This window comes from Ambystoma mexicanum, chromosome 2p, assembly GCF_040938575.1.
Source record: "Ambystoma mexicanum isolate Mex_15411 chromosome 2p, UKY_AmexF1_1, whole genome shotgun sequence".
In the NCBI taxonomy this organism is placed as follows: domain Eukaryota; kingdom Metazoa; phylum Chordata; class Amphibia; order Caudata; family Ambystomatidae; genus Ambystoma; species Ambystoma mexicanum.
Genome location: NC_090923.1, coordinates 156,280,592 through 156,304,380, shown reverse-complemented (window position 1 = coordinate 156,304,380; position 23,789 = coordinate 156,280,592). Strand labels below are relative to the sequence as shown.

General features: G+C 46.1%; 1 protein-coding gene across 5 annotated transcripts in view; it reads left to right on the top strand.

Annotated features, from left to right (window-relative positions):
* The window catches only part of GRIP2 (glutamate receptor interacting protein 2), a 1,278,809-nt gene that overhangs the window by 943,086 nt on the left and 311,934 nt on the right, over nt 1-23,789 (top strand). The gene's annotated exons all lie outside the window — the stretch shown is intronic.

Here is a 23,789-nt window from a genome sequence, read left to right as displayed (position 1 = left end):
GTTTTACTAGCTGGTTGGGCGTGGCTGTCTGCAATAGTTGTTTATTAAATTCTAGAGACTCGTACTGTTAAAGATTTTATTTTTTAAATGTCTATGCTCTTTGTAGAGTTTGATTTCCTCTGATATCCTTATTCAGGGCCAAAGGTTGTGTGTTAGCGATTCTACTGCCCCTATAATTTTGATGCAAAGATCCCATTGTTTGCATTTTTCTAATCCTAGTGAAAGGTGTACATATTTCTTGTCATCGAGGTTTATAACAAAAGTAATAGCTGGCTGGTTTATCTCGGATATTGATAGGTCTTTGGACACCAGTCTTTGGCCCTTTGAGTTATGCCATGATTGGACCATCACCCCTTTGTAGTTGGCTGTAAATGCGTTGCATGTGAAATGGTAGAAGTTGTGATGCCAACTCTGGACACCACTTGCTTTCTTCCACCGACTCAGAAATCCATGGGTATGATGGAAACTCCATCGAGCAAATATCTGACGCTTTATTGAAAATATGTATGAATGTGTTTTGGCTTCTTAAGAGTGACCTGCGACTTCTGGGCTGGGACCTCTGAGTTTCTAGCAGCTGAGAGTCCCTCATGGAGTGAGGAACTCAACGAGTGCAAGTTTGTTCAGCACTAACCGTGCCTGGCCTCCGTTCTTGCCAGGGGTCAAGTCCTAAAAATTAAAGTGGGGGGACTCATCAACAAACGCAATGGGATGTGACGTCGCCGGAAATTAGCATATCAAGGTGAAATATGCACATTTAATTAAATTGGCTTTGCATAACCACCCAAATTGCACAGGGCGAATGTCATTTGCCTCTCATAAAATCAACATACAGACAAAACCAAGAGACGATATTTTCTTCCAATGGTGTTTTTCAAAGTGTTAGGTGTGTTACAAGGTGTGCATGTTTTAATCTCCAAGAACCAATACAAATGTTTTCCCTGGAACTTGCAGTACCGAAATGCGGCATTTCACCTTTAGTTGGTTCTCATTTTTCATCAGGTTAAATAGTGCAGTGGTGAAGTGTCTGGCCTACAAACCTGACGACTGAAGTTCGAGCCTCGACTTTGGCTTTAATTCATAAATTCAAAGCAAACTTTCAACGATTCTCATTTTAGTTTGGACTGAGTCCACCCTCTGAAAATAGTGGGTTGACTCTGTCCACCCGCGTGTACCCTCGACTTTAGCCCTGGTTCTTGCTTTTAGCTCGATTTTACTTGGAGAATATATTTTAAGAGTGCCACTGTGCATTTGAGAGGGTTCCACCGAGAACATCAAAATAATTGAATGGCAGTCCTGGTTCAATAGAATTTCTCTGGGCAGCTTCCATTCCATCATTGTTTAGCTTTTCTGTGCCTCTTACAGCTGCAGTGCGCTCAGAACTGCCCATTTATTTACATGCTAATCTGGATGTAGTGGGCAGGCAGCTGGCGACCTGGCACATCCTGATGAGATGGGCAGTGAAATCTAGTGCTATGGTTCATACCTATTAAATGTCTGCCTGGCATGGTTCAAAAACTGTAATGGCAGTGATGTAGGGAAACTTGGGGTGGGCAGTCTCCTGTGGCTGTTGGTTTGAGCTGCCTTGTCTGAGCGCACAGGTGCCGGGATTCTAAGGCGTTAAAAAGCGACCCAGCAGTGCGGACGTGGGGCGGGCTGTTCCCTGCTGTTCTGCTTCAGGCTGCAGCAGGATCTAGCGGAGTGAAGATTAGCAATAATCCACGCAGAGAAACCCGAAATAAGACTAGTATGTTTGAATGCGTTTGAATAATGCCGGTTCATTCCTTGCTCTGTGCTTCTGAATTGTGGTGGTGATTGTGTTGCCTGCGCTCTGCAGTGCCCTCCATGACATATGGCCCGCTCCTGTAGCTGTTTGCTTTTGGGAGCTGTTGTAGCAGGGCCTGGCATTTAAGTGGGCTGCGGTAGCGGGGGCGAAGCCCTGGCAGTCTGAGATGGGCCAAGACTAGCCCGAGCCATGCCTACCTTTCAGGCAGCCGTTCAGCCGAGCGCTGCATGGTTACACGGCCGCCTGCAGGCGTCTACATTTCGGATTAGAAAAAAGAACAGGCATCGCATTTTATTTGTTCTAATCCGAAATGCAGACCCCTGAAGTCAGCTGAGTAACAGAGCAGCGCTTCAGGCTAAACCTGCTGCGTAATGTCTGTATGCGCCGAAACAAGGGGAGGGCTGTGATGGCCAGCCTCCACTTTTGTTTGTGATTAAAGAGCCAACATGCAGCAAGAAGCCCATTAACTGTGCTTAGTTAAAGGGCTTCCTTTGCGTGTTAGCTCTTTTCTCAGAAACAAAAGGGGAGGCTGGCAAATAAACATCATGCCAACAGACAGCCCATTGCATTCAAGGAGTCGTGCGGTTAAAGGGTTGCGTAGGAGGGTCAGCGACCCCTGCAGGCATTTCTTTGACCATGGCTCCTTGAATGCAAGGGCTGGGGGGCTCTTGTTGAGGGATGCGGGCTAGCCCCCCCTTCTCCCCTCAATTTACCACCCCACTTAAAGCACTAAGCAGGGCGGACTCTTGACACATATGCAGCGACCTATGTAGCCCAGAATCCTGTCATTCTAGACTCCCGATTCATGTCTCGCTTGGAGTGTGTGGCTCTTGGGGTTAAGCATCAAAGGGAGTCCTTGTATATCCAGCGTGTTGTGGCGAAAGTGGATCAAGAGGAAAGTGACGCAATAGAAATGCCTCTGAGCTCGAATACAAGGAAAAAGGAAAGGAGTCACACTGTTGTTTTCTTGTTTGTGTACTGCTCAAGCCCTGACCTTTTGATCGATCAAGGAGATGTCTGAGACTTATTTGATCCACTAGATTTCATCCTGCTTTTACTGATCCACAGATTGATCTATTGTTGAACTGGTTTGACTGGATTCTCTCAGCCCTTACTTGCAAACTTAACAAATGAATCACTGGCTATTGGCTCCTAGTTTCGTTCGTTGTATATTATTGGGTAAAGCACTGGTTAAAACATGTTATACGAAGTGCTGTATTGCATGCCATTACTGCTCGCATTTCAATTACATTTAATATTCAACACCAGTTCTGAATTGTGGCTGCAGGCTTGGAGCATTGTCGCCTTGTATTATTGCCATCTTGCACGAAAGGCACTGGGGGGGGAGGGGGCGTCAGGCTTTAGCCTCCCTTTAAGTTGTTGGGCGTTGCCTGTGCCCTGTCAGCTCTGCAGTTGTTGATCCCCCCCCGCCCCCTTTGCTATGCTCGATTTGCAAAGCTATTTGCGGGTAATACGGTTAAGCGAATCGACATGTGAAGAAGAAATCGAAGAATATTGTTGTAACTAAGGAGGAGGCGGCTCACAATCCTTGCTTGATTGCGATTTAGAAGAGGTGGCCGGTTAGCTCCGAGAGCATATATTGGTCAATGAGACGGCTATTGTGGCTGCTTTCCATGGTAGGGATGCTAAACCTGGGGATGTATCGGTCCCTCTGTTCTCGATTCATCATCCTCAGCAAATGTAGCTAATCTAGTATATGAGGCCAAATCAACAAAGGTTATCTTCCTGTCCCAACCTCAGGTGATGGAGATTGTCTGTTTCCCTAAGTTCGTCATCACAGAATAGGTTCACTTAGTTGAGTGGAGATGTTAAGCTTCTAGAGGAGATATTGGAGAAGGCTGGCCCAATTTTAGGTGTCATACACTCAAGGTAACACTCATGAGCTCAATAGCCATCATGCATGATTCTGTTGGGGAGATTAAGAAGGGGCTATTGGAGCAGCTAAAGGCACACATATTGGGTCTTCAAATGTATCTGCAGTAAATGTGGGCTAGTCTCAGGCAGGCCCTATTGTAGCTGGCACGAGGAATGATCCCATAGCTGCAAATAAGCAACCATTAAGTGTTAGGGTTGATATCTGCCCCCAAAATAAAGTGGACCTTACGCCAAGGGTTTGAAGTTCTCATTTACAGTGCAACCGCAGGGTTGGTGGAAGAAGTAACTGTTATTGATCTTTCCCCGGCTGCAGCTCCACTAGTAGGGTCCATAATTAACATCCCCGCGTTACCTATAGAGCAGAAGGAATCTACTGTCTTGGGTCAATAAAGTAAGTCACTCGATCAACATGAATTTCACTGGCCCTAAAAAAAATAGACCTTTGAGCAATCTTAATGGCCCGGAGAGTGGGCTGGGTGCGACAAACTAATACAACTGTTGAAGGTGATTGTGTGGTAGTCAAGTTTGCTTCCCCTGCTTTGCAAAGTTATTTATCCAACTCAAATTTGGCCTGGGGTTTTGCCTCGAATAGTCAAGTGCGCAACAGTAGGTTTATTCCTCTCACATTTTTTATCCCAAAATCAGGGAATCCGCATGGTGCCATAGCTGGCTCTTTCCAGTAATAAGGATGGTGAGGCAAGAAATGGTCCTAGCATAAAACCCTAAGGAATCAAAATGACTGGTCCATTGTTAATGGAAGTGCTAGAAGGTCCTCCTAAAGGCAAGAAAGGATCAATCGGCTGAGGGTGGGGGCCGGTGTAGCCATCTAGAACCACTATGAGGCTCACAACTATTGAAGACAGAGACTGGTGCCCAGGGGATTTGCCTGGGAGTGTTCGTTCAACTTATGACTTTTCTTTCATGGAATATTGCAGGTCCAAATCCAAATTTATGGACAGGTATACCTTGGGTTTCCTGAAACCTGTGTGACGAGTCTGACAACTTTGTCACTGATTACCTGGAAGGAATCCTCTCTCGCGTGGCCCGGGAAAGGCAGAAGCTATCCGGCTCTGACCCTGGAGGTGGTTATCTGTGGGGAACCACGTGGGAGAGGACATGCTCCAGGGAGAGAGAAAGAGACGGCATCAAGATAACCCTTTAGTCATACCTTTTAGTGACAGCCTTCTGCCTTTGCAACATTTTTACATGGCCAATTGTATTAGCGATACTGAATTCCCTGTTTTTTCTAGCCCGACACCTCATTTACCCCACCCCCCATCTTTTCTAGAACTGAGACTAGGAAGAGGGATGGCATTGAGGATGACTAAGCACGGTAAGCCGACGCCACGTTCTAGTCATTGGAAATTGCAGAGAAAGACCGGGACATTTTAAAAGAAACACAGGTGAACCAAATCAAGGAGAAAGAGAGGCAATGGATTGATGCTGACACTCTGAAGGATGCTGAAGTGATGCAGGCTACAGAGCGCAGTACAGATTCCAACTCGCATGATGTGCAGAAGAGCCGGGATGGGAGAGGTTTGCTGCTTTTCAACTGCGGGCAGCTTTTTGGTTGCCGAGGACAGAGGAAGGCAAAGCGGGAAACGTACAGCTCGCTGAGTACATTGTCAAAGGACCAGGAGTGCAGACGCTGGGTAAACTAGAATGTTGAAGACGTCATCCACAACTGGTAAGCCCAGAGAGACTGAGAGGGTTACTGGGGAACTTCTGAACAAATGCTGTGTACTGCGTACTACGCGAGACAGCTCAAAAGATATTTTTCCTGATAACAAAAATTGCTCAAGGAACGAACCCAAGTAATGCCAGAGATATTACCCATATGCGCACTGTTTAAGGAACAAGTCCAAGTAAAGGCAGAGACACTACCGATATGCGCATTGGTGAAGGAAAGAGCCTAAGTAAAAGCAGTGCTATTATTACGAACATTATTTAGAGAAGGAGCCCAAGAAAAGACAGTGAAATCATTGCAAGTATGAACAGTGGTGAGAGCAAAAGTCTAAAGACTGTAGAAGTAGGAAAGGGCTGCTGACCTGATATTGGAGAAGTGTAAACTGGTTGAAAGATAAAATTAACGTAGAGCGGAGAAACCCTGGCAGGTTAGTGAACCTGGCAACCAGTGAGTCTGGGACTTGCACCCAAGCAAGAAAGAGACGATACCCTGGCAGGCGAGTAAACCAGGGATTGAGAAGACAAAGGCTAAAAGGGAAGGTCTATAACCCTTTTTCAGGAACAAGGAACAATACCCTGGCGGAGTATAACCGGGAAGGAAGAAAGATTGATAAAGCTCAGGGGTCGGAACCCCTCGATGTTAGTGTGTATCCCACAAGGGAAGGCTCATGCCCCCTTAAGGATTCCAGAGACAAAGCAAGAAACTACGCAGTAAGGGAAGAGCCTTATTCCTTTAAGGAATACAAGTACTAAGAGAAGAAACAAAACTGTGAAACCCTGTCAGGAAAGTAAACCAGGGGTAGACGTATAAGTGAATAAATCTGAAGTTGTGGGATAGCGACATAGGGAGTAGACCTACCCCTTTAAAGAGGCAAGAAAGAGAATAGCAAGGAGTACTCAAGGAGAGGGTGATCTTATTGGGACATATTGGAACATTGACTGTGCCAGAAGCAGCGCAAGGATTGAACGAGACCAGAAGAAACATAGGGGAAGGGAGATCCCCGATTTCCTAGTGGAACATGATTTCCTTTTCTTGTATGCACCTTAGAACTTTGTTTGGAGCTTTAAGGGAAAGCTATACGTTTATAGCTCCAAGAAATGGCCATTTTCACCTTGTATTTAGTTTAGCAAGCAAGGGGCAGTTTAGAGTTCTTGACACATGACGGAGGACACTTTGTTAGTCATCCTGACTGGGACATTCATTAGCTTTGAGACAGAGAAACCCCTCCTAGACATAGGGACAGGCAGGAATTCCCTAACCCCTTATTATTTTGACAGTAAAAGTGCTGTTTAAAACTCGAAACCTGACAGTGTCTGACTCTTACTCATGACCCCTTACGCATATCATTTTGCTTCAGGAAACAACGGCTGAAGGTGACGGGTTTGAGTGTTATTCAATCCCTGCCTGTAAGAATAGAGGAAGGTGGTTTGGGGGTATGGCCAGGTTGGTAAAGGCGTCCTTGAATTACCAGATCTGTACTGTTGACACTAACTTGAATTCTCTTCAATTGGTTAGATTATCTTCGAGCAAAGATGATGACTTGGTGATTCTCAATTTTTATAACACTCACCAAAATTCTAAACAAAATAGATTTCAAGTGTTTAAAGTTTTTTATGGATTGAAAAGTGCTCCTGCAGTTTGACCTGGAAACAGATCTTTTGATAGGGGGAAGATTGCAGTTGGGTAATGGGTTGCCTGAGGCCCTCCACGATGAACCCTAAGAATCAGTATTTAGGATCCTGCAACAGATGCAGGATGCTCGTGGTTGTGAATGTGATATGCGATTGGTGAATGGACAAGTGTCAACAGATGTACCTGGGTTACCGACCTTTAGGAATCACTGTGGCACTTCAACCATTGATTTGATCTGTATCTGAGTGAGACATTGGTATATGATTCAGCTGTTCAAAGTAGTGATCACCACCCTGTCTGCCTTAGTATTTTGTGACAGCGTAATCCGTCTGCTACAGAGGGTAGCCAGGTGACCAGTGCAGTTTCAGTCCGGAGTTCAGCAGGGGAGAGGAGGAGAGAAAGCCGAAGCAAAGAGGAAGGTCTTGAGGTGCTTCCGGAACCGGAGATGGTTCTCCAGTTTTATGGCGGCTGTGTGTCGCCCCATAGCACTGAAGGTTGGGGCAGAGAGTGGCAATGTGGTGGGCAAGAAGTGCCAGGTATTGCTCGAACAGCCAGGCAGAGAGGTTGGACCCCTGGGGAACACCACAAGTAGAGATGGAGGAGGGGAAGGACCCAAGTTGGTCCTGAGAAGGTCGATTGGTGAGGAAAGAGGTCAGCCAAGCCAAGTCCTGATCGGTGATACCCAGGTTATCATGGAGACAGTTCAGCAGGATGGCATGGTTCACTGTCAAAGGCAGAAGAGAGATCAAGTACGATGAGGACAAAGGATTTATTGGAGTCAAGGTTGTAGAGCAGGTCTTCACAGATGTACAGGAGAGCAGGTTCCGTGCTTCTGGCAGCTCTGAAGCCTGACTGATGGTCATGGAAACAACCAACCAATTCAGTGTGAAGATTAAGCTGGGAGATGGCCAGCTTTTCCAGGAGTTTGACAAGGAAATGAGTGATGGAGATTGGGCGGTAGTTAGCAGGGCAGGAGGGGTTGTCTGAGGGTTTCTTAAGTGGGTGCAAAAGGAAGCGCTTCAGTGGGGAACGGAAGACTCAAGTGGTGACTGAGTGGTTGCAGAAGTCAGCCAAAGCAGGAGCCAAGGTGCCAATGTGGTCCTTTATGATTTTAGAGGAACGGGGGAGAACCTGTTTTGACGTGACTTTCATAGATCAGACTTGTCTAGAAACCTTGTCTGGGGAGAACAGGGGAAAGGCAGAGATGGATGGGTGGAGTGGAGTGGAGTGGAAGAGAGGGGACAGGATAGCTTGAGTTTTAGAGATGATATGAGAAGCCAGGGCCATGCAGAGTGCCTGGGAGGAGACCGAACTGGACATCCAAGCATATCGAGTTAGTCAAAATCCACTCTTCCAGACCTCCTAATAATATTCTCCCAAAGATCTTGGATGATGTATCCACGATCTTAAACAATGAACTGGTAGCTCCCAATTTCCAGTGATTATGGTGGTCCTTGATGAAACCAGGCCTACTGTATCTACCGCAAGAAGGTTTATCGAATTAATAGGAGCAATGTTGAAATCTTTTCCAAGGTGAATTTGGGAGGAAAAAGCCCCAGGATAGGAGCTGGTTTAACAATGGAGGCAACTTAAAAGGGGACTTCCTGAAGCCCTGAAATCCCCCATTATGACTAGCAGGAACATAGTGTATGCTAGAGATGCCTACAGGGATGCCATAGAGAAAAGCAAAAAAGGAGCATTATCTTGTAATTTTTCAAATAAATTCTGGGAATTTGTGGCTCTGGGCCCTCAATATAAGCAGATATGAAAATGCGCCAAGACACGTGGATTTTAAGGCCATTATTTTTCCAACCTATACCAGCGACCCACTGATTTTGCAACAGCTGGCGGTGCTGTGTTGCCCTTGAGATTCTCTTTGAAAGAGATCGATTTGGCCATCCTTGCACAAGCTTTTAATTGGGAACCAGGGCCAGATGTGATTCATGTGTATTTTTTCAAGTCTCATTGAATTTGTGTCCCCCCGTTAACTCTAGATCCAGTGCCATTCTACAAGTTGGCGAGACCCCGCCATTGTGGGAAATGGTTATCATTTACCCTGATCTTTAAAAAATGAAGATTGAGCAAGCCTGCTTGTATATAGACTGATATCGTTGCTGGATACATCAGTTTTAGATCTTTGGGAGAGTATCGTTGGGTTGACTGGAAGAGTGGATTTTGACTAATTCGATGTGCTTGGATGTCCAGGTCAGTTTTTTAGACCAGGGGTGGGCACAGGAGATCAAGCCCTCACGTATTATTGGTGGCACATTCAGTGTACAGTAGGGGCGTATCTATATATCTCGAATTTATGGTCCTGAGCAGTGCCTTCGACAAGGTCAACAGGGACAAGCTTTGGACATTGCTTGGATCCATGGGTGGCCCATTGGAGTACTTTGGTCGGTACAAAGGGGCACAGAGGATTGTGTGCATTTTGGGGATCTGGACCAGTGCACAAACCTTTTTGATGTAAACTTGTGAATTCGCCAAGGTTGTGTATTGTCTCCCATCTTCTTTATCTTTTACAATAACGGCCTGAATACAGCCCTTGTTGATTCTAAAATGGATTATCCAAGAATGGGGTAACGAGGCATTGTCCCATGTTGGCGTATGCTGATGATACAGTGCTAATAGCCTTTAGCCCTAATGCTCTTCAAATGTTGATTCACGTATACACTGATTTCATGAATGCTCTTGATCTTAAGATAAATACTACTAAATCTGATGATATGGCATGTGCAAGGGGGAGGAAGAATGTTAAAATGAAAATACTGCCGAGCAATGGGGTGGCCATAGCAAGGGTCTACGAATTCGATTATTTAGGAATTAATTTTTCCTCTGGCGCATATAATGGAGTTTGAGTGGGTCGAACCTTCTGGTTGAGGATTGGGGGGTATTTTCCGTTTTGTGGCCTTGTGTCAGGGGAAACCACTCCCCATGATTTTGAAAGCGTGTGAGGCACAGACTAAGCCAGTGACTAATTATGGTGCCTCGTTATGGGGCAATGACAACCTTTATGTCCTACAGATTGTGGAAAACAAATTCTTCAAAAGACGTTCTGCTCTGCTGAGATGGTCTAGCGCGTTTTGCTGTGCATGTGGACCTGCTAATAAATTCCTTGAAGATGAATGGTGTCTGGCTCCACTACTCATCGGTTGCGCAGGCCCTTGTATGCAGAGATGATTGTATAAGATCCCTTGGTTGTAATATATTAGACTCTGCTTGCGCCAGAGGAATGCCTTAGCACATTTATTACCTGCAGGTTTATTGAGACCAGCTCAAAGGAATGCCTATAATGAAAGTTTTGGCTCATTTAAGGAACTGCAGGAATCAAAAGAACTCTTAATTGAGACCAGTAGAATGCATGTGTTTGTTGGTAATGTGGAATCGATGCAATTGTATCTCACCCTGCTGTAGGCAATCTGATTTCTGGTTGATAACCAGAACATGCCTCGATGCCTACGGGCTGCTGTGCGCTTTATAAATGAATAAATGCTTTAACAGCCTAATGCGAAGAGCAAATATGGTCACCTGGCAAGGCTCCCTGATGAATCTCACTGCCTTTGTTGCAGTGGAGCAGCCGAGGGCCTCCTTCATGAGGTCCTTTTTTGCCTGAAATATTCATATATAACGCACACTTTTTCCTGTACTGAGACACCACCGCCCAGCTTTATACGTTGTTCTTCCGGTGGGGACATCGCGTGTGGCCTGGGCGATAATATCTTATTTGACGCGGGCGATGGAAGTAAGGAGAAGGAGTTTTACAATTGAAATGTTTTCATTGTCATGGCTGGAAGTTTCTATTCTAAGTTGAATCAGCTTTGTATATTGTGTATTATTAATCCACGCTTTCTGTATTTTAATGTGTTAATGTATTTGATGGATTTAATCCGAATAAACGTTTTTATGATGGAAACTTTTTTTCATATTCTCCTTGCTTTGATTACTTTATTGAATAGGGATAAATGTTAATCAATTGAACGGTGCTTATTTTTGGGAGTTTGCAAAATTATATGGTAGCCAATCCTGCACCGATCGGTACCTGTGAATTGCAAGTTCCACATGTAGCCACTCTGTGGCGGTCACTGAGTGTGCCTTGTATTTTATTGCAGTGTTTATACCAGCGTTGGTCCCACAGGGGGCTATGGCAAAGGGGAGGGCGTGGGGGGGCAGGACGTATTATTTTCCTCCCTGCTCTGCCTGACTCTGGCAGCAAGCCATCATGTCCCAAGCAGCAGTTGCGAGAAGGCGGGTGCCTCTTTAGTAGGATAAGGTGGCAAGGCATCCCTGCAAGTTCTGGATGTTTTGTGGGGCCGACACAGTAAAGGGACAGCAAGCACGGTAGCTGATGGAAGCACCGTCGCCCCATGCTGAAGCGGAATCTAGGGCACCTCCCTGTTGGGGCATGGAGGAGGGGGGGGTTACCAAAACATGCTAGACCTGCCATGAGAAACTCTTACTTTGGAAAGCTTTCTAAAGGGAGAGAGGGACTGCAGTGTTTAAAATGGCAGAGCCTCTAATTGGATTCTAGTCAGTGGATCGCCAAGGAATCCCCCACATCTTTATACCTGAACAACTTCAAGTGATCAGTCGATTCACATGTCATTTTGACCATTATGTGGCCACTCCACAACCTGTGTCTATATGTGTAGAAGATCGGTCTGCTAACAAATTATCTATCCCAATCATGCGCTGTTCTTCTTGCCCCACCACTTATTGATTTCAATTGTACCCTGAACACTAGCATTTCTCCGCTTAAGTCCGCACCTAGAATCTCATTCCCAAAAATGCACACGGGTAGAAACTATTTCATATTCAACATATGTTGAATAAGTATATACAGGATATGTTACACTTTTATCACTTGTAGAGGGTGACGCAAAATAAAATTTCAAGGTCAATCTCTTACCACATTTACTTGTAGTTGGTAGTATATTCTGTCCTGGCAGGAGAGTGTACCAGGGCAGAGGACCTTGTAGTGGTAGGCCTGGCAGGTGAGTGGACCAGGTGGAAATCATTTGAAGTACTGTTGTATGGTTAAAAGTCTTGAAGAAAAAGTAGAACAACCACTAACTGGTTTTTGTGAACTGATAAGGAATCCTCCTGTGTGAGAAAATTGAGGGTATTCTCCCTCCTACTCCCCTTGGATCCTCCTCTCAGATGACCAGGGAAAGGTCATCGCTATTGGATCCTGTCCCTGGGGGTGGGTGTGGGAGAATCTCCTGGGTAGAGGGTCCTTGGGGATTGGGAGTGAGAAACCTTTAGGCACAACATGGTATTCCCCCTTATCTGTGTGAAAACCAGCTTAACCTTCCCCCAACCTTTATAGGTTATTGTAAGGCATTTCCCCTTTATTCACCGATAGAGGTATTTCATAGTACTGAGATGAGGAAGAAACAGGGCTACGAATATTATACACTGTCCCCATTCTAGTACTGAGACGAGGAAGAAGCAACTGAGTAATAGATGACACTTACACTCACCACACTGGGACAAAGAAGACAAAGGTCTGGCATGTCCCTATAATCAGAGCATGCAGCCTTAATTAATGAAGGACACCTGGAGCCCATTGAAGGGCTACAGGTGTATAAGAGGTGGACTGCAGAGGCACAACAGAAAACAGAGGAGCAGGAAGACACAGCAGAAGGAACTGTGCGGCAATGCGAGAAGTGGATGCACCAAAATGCCTATCAAGATTCCGTTAGTCCTGTTGGTGGGACTTTGCTGGACGAAGAACCCAGTGAACAGGCTTTCCTACCTGGGGGGAAAGCCGCACAGAGGGGCTGCCGGTCCGGATAAGTGTCGGAGACACAAGAAGCACCCAAGCGAATAAGATGGTGTTCCCTGAAAACTGGCAAAGCTGCCCTATTTGAATACTGAACAGAATGAAACCAGCAAAGTTGCCCTTATTGAATACCAAATTGAATGCAACCGGCAAAGTTGCACCTACTGAACATCGAATTGAATGAAACAAGCACAGTTTCCCTTATTAAATACTTAACTGAATGAAACCAGCAACATTGCCTTTATTTCTACCGAACTGAATGAAATAAACAAAACTTGTACCTATTGAATATCAAAGTGAAAGGAAAGGCTAAGGCTATTCATTTCCAACATTGAGTTATATGAAATGGCACAACTACTAATAAACAATGAATTGAAAGAAAAAGGGAAACTACATTGAATGAAAGACTCTTGAGTGCAAAGCTGGAGTCGAAGTTAAGAAACCACATGTTTGGCTGGATATCGAAGTACTCGAGGAGAACTGGAAGTTTCTGGTTGTGTAGCCTGGTTTCAACAACTTGTCTAATAAAGAACTGTTGAAAGTGAGTGCAGGTTACTGGTTGCATGACCTGTAATGGGTGGACCGTGTGGTCTAACAAATGCAGACCAGAAAACCCTATTTGCCAACAAGGAAATTTGCTGTTGTGTTGAAAAGGAAAACTATCATTTGTACATACTAGGTTAGGGTGACCAGAACGCTGAACTGTAAAGAATTGTTGAAAGGAAATCTGGAGAAAAAAAGCCTTGTAAGTGTCTCCAATCAAGCAATCCCACTAAGTCAGTGCCTTGTCTGGAATGCCTAAGGGAAGCCCTTATTTATGTATTTTTTGGCAAGTTATAATCTGGATGATGAACCCTTGTATAACACCCCTCTCTTAGAATCCCCCTTGACCCTTCTGAGCCAAGAAGTAGGCTTGTTTTGCTAATTTAAAAGGTTTATTTGAAAAATTAAACTATATATATATATATATATATATATATATATATAATTTCTGAGGCTTGTGGAATCTGCTTAGATCACATGCTGTGCATAGGCCGACATCTAGTGGAAGCTGCGGAGTACTACAGTTTGTTTTTCGAAACTCGAAAATGGGCGTCGACACAGGGCGTGCCAGTAATACTATCCCTAGTGTGACGTCCACTGTACCCAAGATCCCTCACGCGTCTAGGATCCTCAGATTGTTTTTTTCCGCCATACTGGTCGGAAGCATTTTGCGGAGTCCCCTGGCCTTAGCCATATTTTTGCTAAAATTTAAAATAATAATCTATTGACATCCTTCCCCACCCCAACGTCGAACTTCGACACTCGACGCCGGCTGGAGAAGAAATTGACCGTCGGCTGCTGCACGACGGATTTGGGCCTCGGAAGGCCGCTGGCCTCGGCCCGGCCTGGAAGGCCACTGGCCTCGGCCCTGCAAGTAGGGAGAGTGGGGGTGGTACATACTCTACACTCTTGGTATATAGCTACACCTTATACATTTCCTACACTTAACAGCCCGCTGCCTCAAGGTGCGTATGGAGGGTACCCCTTTTCAATTCTGCCCCAAGTGCAATGGCAAATACCCTTGGGTCGACAGGCACGCCACGTGCAATCTCTGCTTGCCGAGGGACCACCCCGAAGCGAACTGCAGAGCGTGTAGTAGGTTTAAACCTAAGACACTTAAGGACCGTTCGACGCGTTGGGCCCACCACGCCAGGCTGGCGGCCATGGCAGCGGAGGGCACCTTCAGCGATGGCAGCAACGCCATACTTTCGGACGGCGAGGGCATTACGGCGTCGAAAGACAGCCGAGCGCAGGTCCCCGACCTCGGAAGGTCGTCCGGCAGGGCAGCTATGGGGAAGACCCCCGGTGACACAAGCGCTTCACATACTACACACACTAAACACACTAAGTCCAACCGAGACTCGACGACCTCGATTTCTCGGAAAGAGGCACAGACAGAACGGTCTGATTCGGTGTCCTCTGGGCGCTCTCGATCAAGATCGCCGCATGCCTCCAGGCAATCATCCACTCTTGCCAAGAGTGCCTCGCTCCCTAGGCTAACAGAAGTTCGATCGTCGGAAGACGAAGACGACTTCCACCCCCAGGCCGCGCTCCAGGAGTCGGAGCCCGCAGTTAAAGCCAGCGAGGCCCCACGCTCGAAGGACAGGGACACCTCTCCCGATCCTCGACGCCAGGCGTCGAAAAACTCCAGAGCCACTAAGGGACAGGGAAAACATTTTTCTACGCACGGGGAGGGGGGAAAACAGCAGAAGAAACTACCTGTGCATTCTTCCACACCTGTGAAACACTCCACCCCCCCTAAACAGACAGACCAGCCCAGGTCTGCTGATAGGTCCACAACCAGCAAAGCTACTCAAGAGAAATCCCATAGACTTGCTGAGAGTCATTCCCAGTTCCAAAAAATGGTCCAGTGAAGACATAGATAGGGTCATGTCAAGAAGGTCTTCTTTGGCTGATTTTTATGATAAAAATCTTGAACATTTCCTCTCGTATGATCCACAAGGGGCCACACCCTCAGGCTCTACTGATCATATCCCCCTGAGTGAAAAGGGCCGGTTTGAAACTCCGATGAGGTCCGAACCCTTCGAGGTACAACCTTACGCAAGACCATACTCACGGTATCAAGGAGAGGCTTCCTTTTGTGAGGACCAAGAATTTGGTATGATAGAAGAGCAAACCGGGACGGGCTACTATGGGGATGATGAGGACCAGGAAGAGGATGACCCGGAAACATACAGAGTAGATTCCCCGGTAGAGAATGAAGCCCCGGTTACCGACTCCCCGGTCGATAACCAACCCCTCCTAAATGAGGTTCTCGCTCGCGCAGCAGAACATTTCCACATTGACACCCACGGTGTACAGGTGGAAAGGGACTTTGCAGAAGAGTTAGTGGGAGAAAGGAGGCCTGTTGCCCAGACTATCCCTATCCTTAAATCCATTCAGCAGAGAATAGATCCGTCCCTGGTGAACCCAAACCTCACCAGAGCAGTCAATCCCAGGGTTGAAAAACTTTTCAGGGCGGCACAGCCTGACCCTCTCTATATAAGCGGACATCTGAAGCCAGACTCCCTAGTTGTCACCAACACTCGTAAGAGGGCTGGGACACCCTTGTCTTCGTCAGAAGCTCCTCCCGACAAGGAGAGCAAAAAACTATACGGTTTCGGCAGGAAGGTAGCCTCAACGTCTGCCTATCAAGCAAGGATTGCTAACTCCACCACCCTGTTGGCCAGCTACAACTGCCATCAGTGGGAAGAAGTCGCGGCACTCATAGCCTCTGCTCCTGAACCGTTAAAGGGCCAATTAGCTTGGATTTCCGCAGAGGGTAGAGCCGTGTCTGGTTGCATTTTGAAACCAACCTTCGACGACGCGGACAACGCAGGCAGATTAATAGCGTAGGGCACTGTTATCAAGAGACATGCGTGGTTATGGCAGTCTGGTTTTAAAGCAGAAACCCAGGCATCATTGTTGGACAAACCGGTGGAAACCTATCTGTTTGGTAAGGCGGTCGAAGACGCACTTAAAAATGCCAAGGACGAATACGAGACACTCAAATCCCTTGGCCAGTTAACCAATAAACCCCCTAACCAGAGAGGGAATAGTAATCTTCATTGCCCACGCGGTCAACATTCCCAGAGAAGATCTAACTATTCCCAGGGGCAGGGTACACAGTGGAACAACAACCAACAGTCTATCCAGGGTTACGGAAGAGGTAATAGGAGAGGTCGTGGTAAAGGCAGAGGCAGGCCCAGCAAGGGAGGCGGCACGCCTCCACCAAAGCAGTGACGCTCAGTTCAGGGTCCCTTCTCACGCAACCCCAGTAGGGGGACGCATTTCAAACTTCACCCAGGCTTGGGAAGGGATCACATCAGACAGATGGGTGCTGTCAACAGTATCCACAGGATATTGTATAGAGCTACTGCAGCGTCCCCGGAACCATCCTCCACGACAAAGAGTACACTCCTTAGAACATCAGAAGATTCTCCTCGAGGAGATCGCCATTCTTCTACAAAAGGACGCGATCGAACTCGTCCCGGGACACCAGGTAAACAAGGGTATTTATTCAACTTACTTCCTTGTGCCAAAGAAAGACTTGACAATGCGCCCAGTATTGGATTTACGGCCTGCCAACAAGTATGTCAAGCCCCAAAGATTTCGTATGACCACGCTACAAGAGGTAATCCCCCTCCTAAAAAAGGGGATTACATGGCAACCTTGGATATGAAAGATGCTTATTTTCATATTTCCATGTTCCCAGCGCACAGAAAGTACTTGCACTTCAAGGTGGACAGTCGACACTACCAATTCAAGGTACTGCCCTTCGGGATAGCTTCAGCACCAAGGGTATTCACCAAGGTACTCGCGGTGGCGGCTGCACACCTACGCAGGGAGGCAATCCCAGTGTACCCTTATCTGGACGACTGGCTCATAACAGGGGAAACCCCAGGAATTTGCAGGACAAACATTCAAAAGACTACAACCTCCTCCACGAGTTAGGCTTCTCAATCGACGAGAAGAATTCAAGCCTGGTGCCAAGCACCTCAAAACAATTCCTAGTAGCAATCCTGGATACCCAGGAGGGGTTGACCTTTCCATCAGAAGAAAGAATTCGGAATATACTACTGCAAATTCCGCATTATCAGTCCGGTCAGCAAATAACGGTACGCAAAGCAATGCGTTTACTGGGCATGATGGCGTCATGTATTTACTTGGTCCCCCACGCGCGCCTGCGCATGCGTCCCATGCAGGAATGGTTGGCGAAACAGTGGTCTCAGGCAAGTGGTCAGTGGGACGATCTAGTGGTCGTTTCGCCAACACTGGTACAAAGCCTTCACTGGTGGACAAGAGAGAATCTCGCACAGGGGAAACCCTTTTACGATCCCGAAGTACAGGCAGTAGTCACTACAGATGCATGTCTGACGGGGTGGGGAGCTCACCATCTCCACCACACAGCTCAGGGTCTCTGGTCTCACTCAGTGGCCAAGAACCACTTCAACCTGCTAGAGCTTCTGGCAGTATTCAGAGCGCTTCAGGCGTTCGAGCCCCACCTACTAAACCTGTCAGTGCAAATCCGGACGGACAGCACTACAGCCATGTTCTACCTGAACAAGCAAGGAGGGACTCGCTCACCAAATCTGTCCAAGCTTGCCCAGAAAATCTGGATATGGGCACTCAGACGGAACATCTTCCTGTCATCACAACATGTTCCAGGGGAGCTCAATTCCCTAGCGGATGCTCTGAGCAGAGACTCCTTCCCAGAGGAACACGAATGGGTTCTACACAGAGGTTGTAGAAGATATCTTCTCTCAGTGGGTTTTCCCCACTGTAGACCTATTCGCCACAAGCGAAAACAGACAATGCCCAGGATTTGCATCCAGGTTCCCCCAACCAGACTCCCAGGGGAACGCCCTGTGGATGAACTGGTCAGGGATGTTTGCGTACGCTTTTCCACTAACTCCTCTCATCAGGAAAGTGGTGAACAAGATGAACAGAGAGTCGATGACACTCGTCCTAGTTGCTCCCATGTCGGCAAGACAACCGTGGTTCCCACTCCTACGCAGGATGGCGGTGTGCGAGCCCATCAAACTTCCAGCCTGGTACAACCTATTGTCCCAGCACCAAGGTCAAACAGTGCACCAGCAACCCAACTCAATGAACCTGGCAGCATGGCTCCTGAGGTCCTAGAGTTTGGACACCTCAATTTGCCACAGAGGTGTATGGACATCCTAAAGGAATCTAGGAAACAAAACACAAGGCACTGTTACTTTGACAAGTGGAAGAGGTTCATTATCTCGTGCCAGAGTAGACAAATCAACCCAGTTGATTGCACTCCTTCCACTATTGTTACATACATGCTCCACCTGCTAGTTGCAGGATTGGTTTTTAACTCACTGAAAGTACACCTGGCAGCCCTGTCGGCTTACACCACTTCCAATAGCACGGTTTTGTGGTGGAACGTACCAGTAGTTAAAGCCTTCATGAAAGGAGTAAAGAGACTTCATCCTCCTATTTCAAACCCACCACCAGGGTGGGACCTTAATGTGGTGCTAGCCAAGCTCATGGGCCACCCTTTCAAACCCATGCATAAGAGCAGTCTCAAACACCTGACTTATAAAACGGCCTTCTTAGTAGCTATTACTTCTATAAGAAGGGTCAGTGAAATTCAGGCTCTGTCAGTGCAGGATCCCTTCTTTACTGTCCATAAAGGCAAAAAGGTTTTACGCACACACCCTAGGTTCGCACCTAAATTTATATCAAAATTCCATGTAAACCAGTCCATCGAGCTTCTGGCTTTCTTCCAGAACCCGCAAAGCTCGGCTGAGGTGAAACTACACACCCTAGATGTGCGTAGGGCGGTCCTCTACTATGTAAATAAAACCAGACCGCTAAGAAAAACAGATCAACTGTTTGTCTCCGTAGCTACAGGCAGAGAGGGGGATCGCGTCTCTAAAGGTGCCATCTCGAAGTGGATTATTAACTGTATCCAGCTGTGTTACTCACTCTCTGAAAAAACTCTGCCTTTCACGCCAAGGGCCCACTCTACTAGAGGCATTGGGGCCACTCTGGCTTTCATTGCAAATGTACCCCTTGACACCATTTGCAAAGCAGCTACTTGGAGCTCTATTCACACGTTTACTCAGCATTACTGCATTGACACCCATTCCAAAGCTGATACACAAGTGGGACAAGCGGTTCTAAGACACTTATTTGCTCATGACCCTTCTCACATCCCACCTCCTTCTTCTGGTACTGCTCGCTAATCTATGCACAGCATGTGATCTAAGCAGATTCCACAAGCCTCAGAAGGGATACATTACTCACCGTAATCGTATTTCTGATGCTTGTATCTGCTTAGATTCACATGCGACCCACCCTTCCTCCCCTCCGAGAGAAGGAGCATGATTGCTTGTAGTCTTACCTTTCTGTCTATCTGCTTGGATTATCTGCACTTGCGCTACTCCTCATGTCAGAAAAAATACAATCTGAGGATCCTAGACGCGTGAGGGATCTTGGGTACAGTGGACGTCACACTAGGGATAATATTACTGGCACGCCCTGTGTCGACGCCCATTTCCGAGTTTCGAAAAACAAACTGTAATACTCCGCAGCTTCCACTAGATGTCGGCCTATGCACAGCATGTGAATCTAAGCAGATACAAGCATCAGAAATACGATTACGGTGAGTAATGTATCCCATATATCACACTTCTATAAATAAATTGATAAAGGATAGTACACTTGTGAATATGAGCAGTATGAGCAGTAATCGGCACAGTTCTTGGTTACTTATGAATAGGAACAGAAGAATGAGGTGGGAAAGAATGCTTTATATGGTTCATGGAAACGCAATGATGAATGAAATGCAGTACAGAAATAACTTGATATGATTTTGCCAAAGATAATATCACTTTTTCTCTGGCAATTCACCCCCCCTTGCAATGTAAGAAATGGAAGGGGAGCACACAGTCTTCAAGAATCCCAACAAAATGCAATACGAAATGCAGATCCCCCCCTAGCAAGCTTAGAGAAAAACAGGTATGATTTTAAAACACAGGCCCAAAATGCTTTGAATGTGGTGGCAATGAAGTGAAATGATGCTAAAATTGATTTTAATTCCCTGTAGGAGCTTCAGGGTGAGTGATATATAGTTTGTTAGTTCAGGCTCACTTTAGCAATGCTCTATGAGTAACTAGAAGGTTAAAATGAATTTTAGCAAAGGAAAGCAAGGAGCTGCTGATTTTTACACGTGGCTGAAATTGTGCAAAATGTCAAATCGCGGCAAATTTAATTGTGTGCGTCGAGCGTAATTACGGAGGCCCTATAAGGAGTAGCAAGTCGGTTCTAGGTTTGTTGGAAAGCCTAGAATCTTAGCTTTAAGATGACAGTTAAAACTTGCTTCTACGGTTCCGGAGATACGGCCGATTTAGTCAAGGTAGTTTTTCGGATTTGATTGGTTTTGGCACAGTGAGTACTCGCACTATATTTTTGAAATAAGCCGTCAAGGTCTGGTCAGGTTGGACGGGACTTCAGGCAGGTGGTTCTGAAGTCCCGGCTATCTGGGTCAGCTCTGCTCTCTGGGTCTGTCAAGCACCGGTTCTGCTCACAACGGTCTGGTTTGTGGTTCTCTCTGGTTCCGGATACAGCACTGCTTTCTGGATACTGCTACAGGTTCTTGCAAAAGTTTTTGGCAAAAAATTCAAACAGCTTGCCCGGCTGTTGAATAGTTTGGTTTTGAGGCCTGCTGAAGAGGATTCAGCTCGTGGATTCAGGCCTCTCTGGATCCCTGGTCTCTCTGGATCTCTGGTCTCTGGAGGTTGATGATTTTGAAGTCTGGAGTCTCCCGGCAAAGTGTCCCGCAAGAAAGTGGAAAGTGAATGTCCCTACTTGTCCTGCACTGTCTGCTTTTATGTGTTTAGAAAGTGGGTGTGTGTGTGGCATAACTGAGCCTGCCCCTCTCTACTTGTCATCGGCCCAATTCTCCCCTCTCCCTTGATTGGGGGAAAGAAATGGAGTGTCAGAGTGATGCTGTAGGTTTTATGGTCAGAGGAACCTCCCCTTGTCAATTTGCCCACAAATCTATATTTGATTCAAGTACATATTTCCCAGATACACAAGTGGTTGACATTACATGTACATAGTACAGATGAATTAAGACAGGTCTCTGTTCAAGGCCCATGTTCCTGTTCTGGGATTCTGGGATTCAGAAATGACAACATTTTGCGCTTTTTGGTCGGTTTTCAAATATCAGACATTTAACAAAAATTACACAAATGTGCGCAAGGAATATGGACATTAATTGATGAAGTGTCAGATTTTTAACATGCAGACATTTGGAGTAAGACCCTATTTTCCGCTAGAAACCCCCCAGAATACACCACAGGGTCCTAACACCTCTTAAAATGTGCACGGAAAAATCCCATCTTTTTCAAATTATGCCCTGGTCAAAAAGGGGTGTGGCTTCCCACATCACATGGTGGAATAACTGGTTTATCCACTTCCCCCAAGCTCAGCTTGCTAGCAGAGGCACTGCCCCTCCCAGTTTCTCCCAAGAGGAAGCCATTTTACGACCCCCACAATATAACATTTGCCTGAGTCCAGGACAGGGCTTTGTTCAACTTCCTGCAGTCCCCAGGTGCTCCTCCCCTAACCCAATCAGAGAGGTGTCATCTCCTTTTGGCAGGGGCAGCAGGATGCAGCTAGGCCTGGGAAGAGTGGCTGAGCAGGTTTCTCCTGTCGGGGGTAGTTGTCGGGCAGAATTCAGCTAAATGTCACTTTAGTTCCCAGTTTAAATCACTTACAATTTTTACACATGCAGCTAGAATGCTGATTCTAAGTTCAAAACCATGACATTTAACAGTTGCAACTATGTGACACTCAAAGTAGGTCACTCATTTAATTTAAACATTTCAATTTTAGTGGTTTTAAATCCAATTTCAATTAAGCTGCTGACATCCACAGCTCGGCCAGTTTTGTTATGAACATTGTTTTGGGCTCTTCATCTTCCCAGATTTTGTATGCAAACAACACTTCATTCTGCCAGATGTCTGCTGGTGTTCAGTAAGATTTTTGAATATCCTGCAATGTTCGAAACAGGCACTTTGAGCTTGCATTCAGGAAAACAAAGGTGATTTTAAGGTGCTTTTGGTCTAACAACACTGTTATTTTTCCTTTGACACCACCTTTCATCCCTGGCGCTTCCGGTCCATCATGCTGGCACTGGTGGGTGGCAGGTTAGACAACCATTTTGGTGTGCGCACAACCCCGCGGTTTTCCTGGCTCTGGGATGGAATGATGGGCGGCGACAGCTCATCCCCACATCCACCCAGTCTATTGATTTAGTTTTGTTCTGGTATAGAATGATGGGCGGCGACAGCTCATCCCCACATCTACCCCGTCTAATAATTCAACATGGGTCAAAACCCTTGAAAGCCTCAAGATACTACTTTTTGTGTCGCCCTGGAACTATATATAACTTGGGTAAGGGCATCCTGACCTTTATGAAAGTATGGATTTTATTACTTCAATCCCACACAAAGGTAAATTGAACATAAACTTGTTGAAATTTGGGGGAGTTCAGGCTGAAGAATAAGCCCAAGATGGAAGTCGCTCCAAACTCTACTTTTGGAACACTATTTAGTTTAATTGATATCCCTACACATTGTTTTGTTTTAGTTGGAGGGCCAGCATAGGTGTTGGACACAGACAGACTTTTCAGTTGAACTTTCTGACACAAACCTTCCTTAGTTCTTCGGTACGGAAATCCTACCGTGGCATAGAGCAAGTTAGGCCTTACTCCATTCTGACTTTCTTTAGTAAAGCAATGTGTTATACATTGAATCTGTTGTCTTTGTGTCCTTCCATAATGCCAACCTCACACCTAAAAAAACAAATATTGCTGAAGCAAGTGTTGTGTGAACTGCTTCAGAAATAACTTGACAGACATTTTGGTTTATCCTAATGAGCTATGAAACCCCTTGTTGATGAGAAGAAGTTATTCTGAGCTCTTTTGTCACAAATGGAAAGAGGAACATCTTATTGATTGAGTTGTTTTGAGCTCTTTGTGTTGTACATTTTTTAACGGTTGGTTGAATTGAAGTTGAAACATTTTGTTGTCAAGTTGGAACCAAAAGAACTGAACTGGAACTTTGTTACAAGACAGGATTTCCTTATCCTTTTGGAACTGTTGAATAGAATTCTGCTTGAATCTGGGGAAGGGGAATTCACCCAGATTATAAGGAGAGACAGTTGTCAAATTGTAAACATAAATGATGTATTTGTTTTGTTTGAACTGCCATATATTACCTTATTGAGTTGTATGTACAAATGTGAGGGTCAGACACCTTGTGTTAGTGTCTCCTTTAGTTTATATTGGGCCAGGGACATTCTAGTCCGGATAGAGATAGTGAGGCGTCTATCCAACCTTTTGAGTTAATATGGCATCTTTTGAAAAAGCTTTACAACATTGTCCGCCTCACATTGCTGACCCCTCACGAGCCTCGAAACAGTTG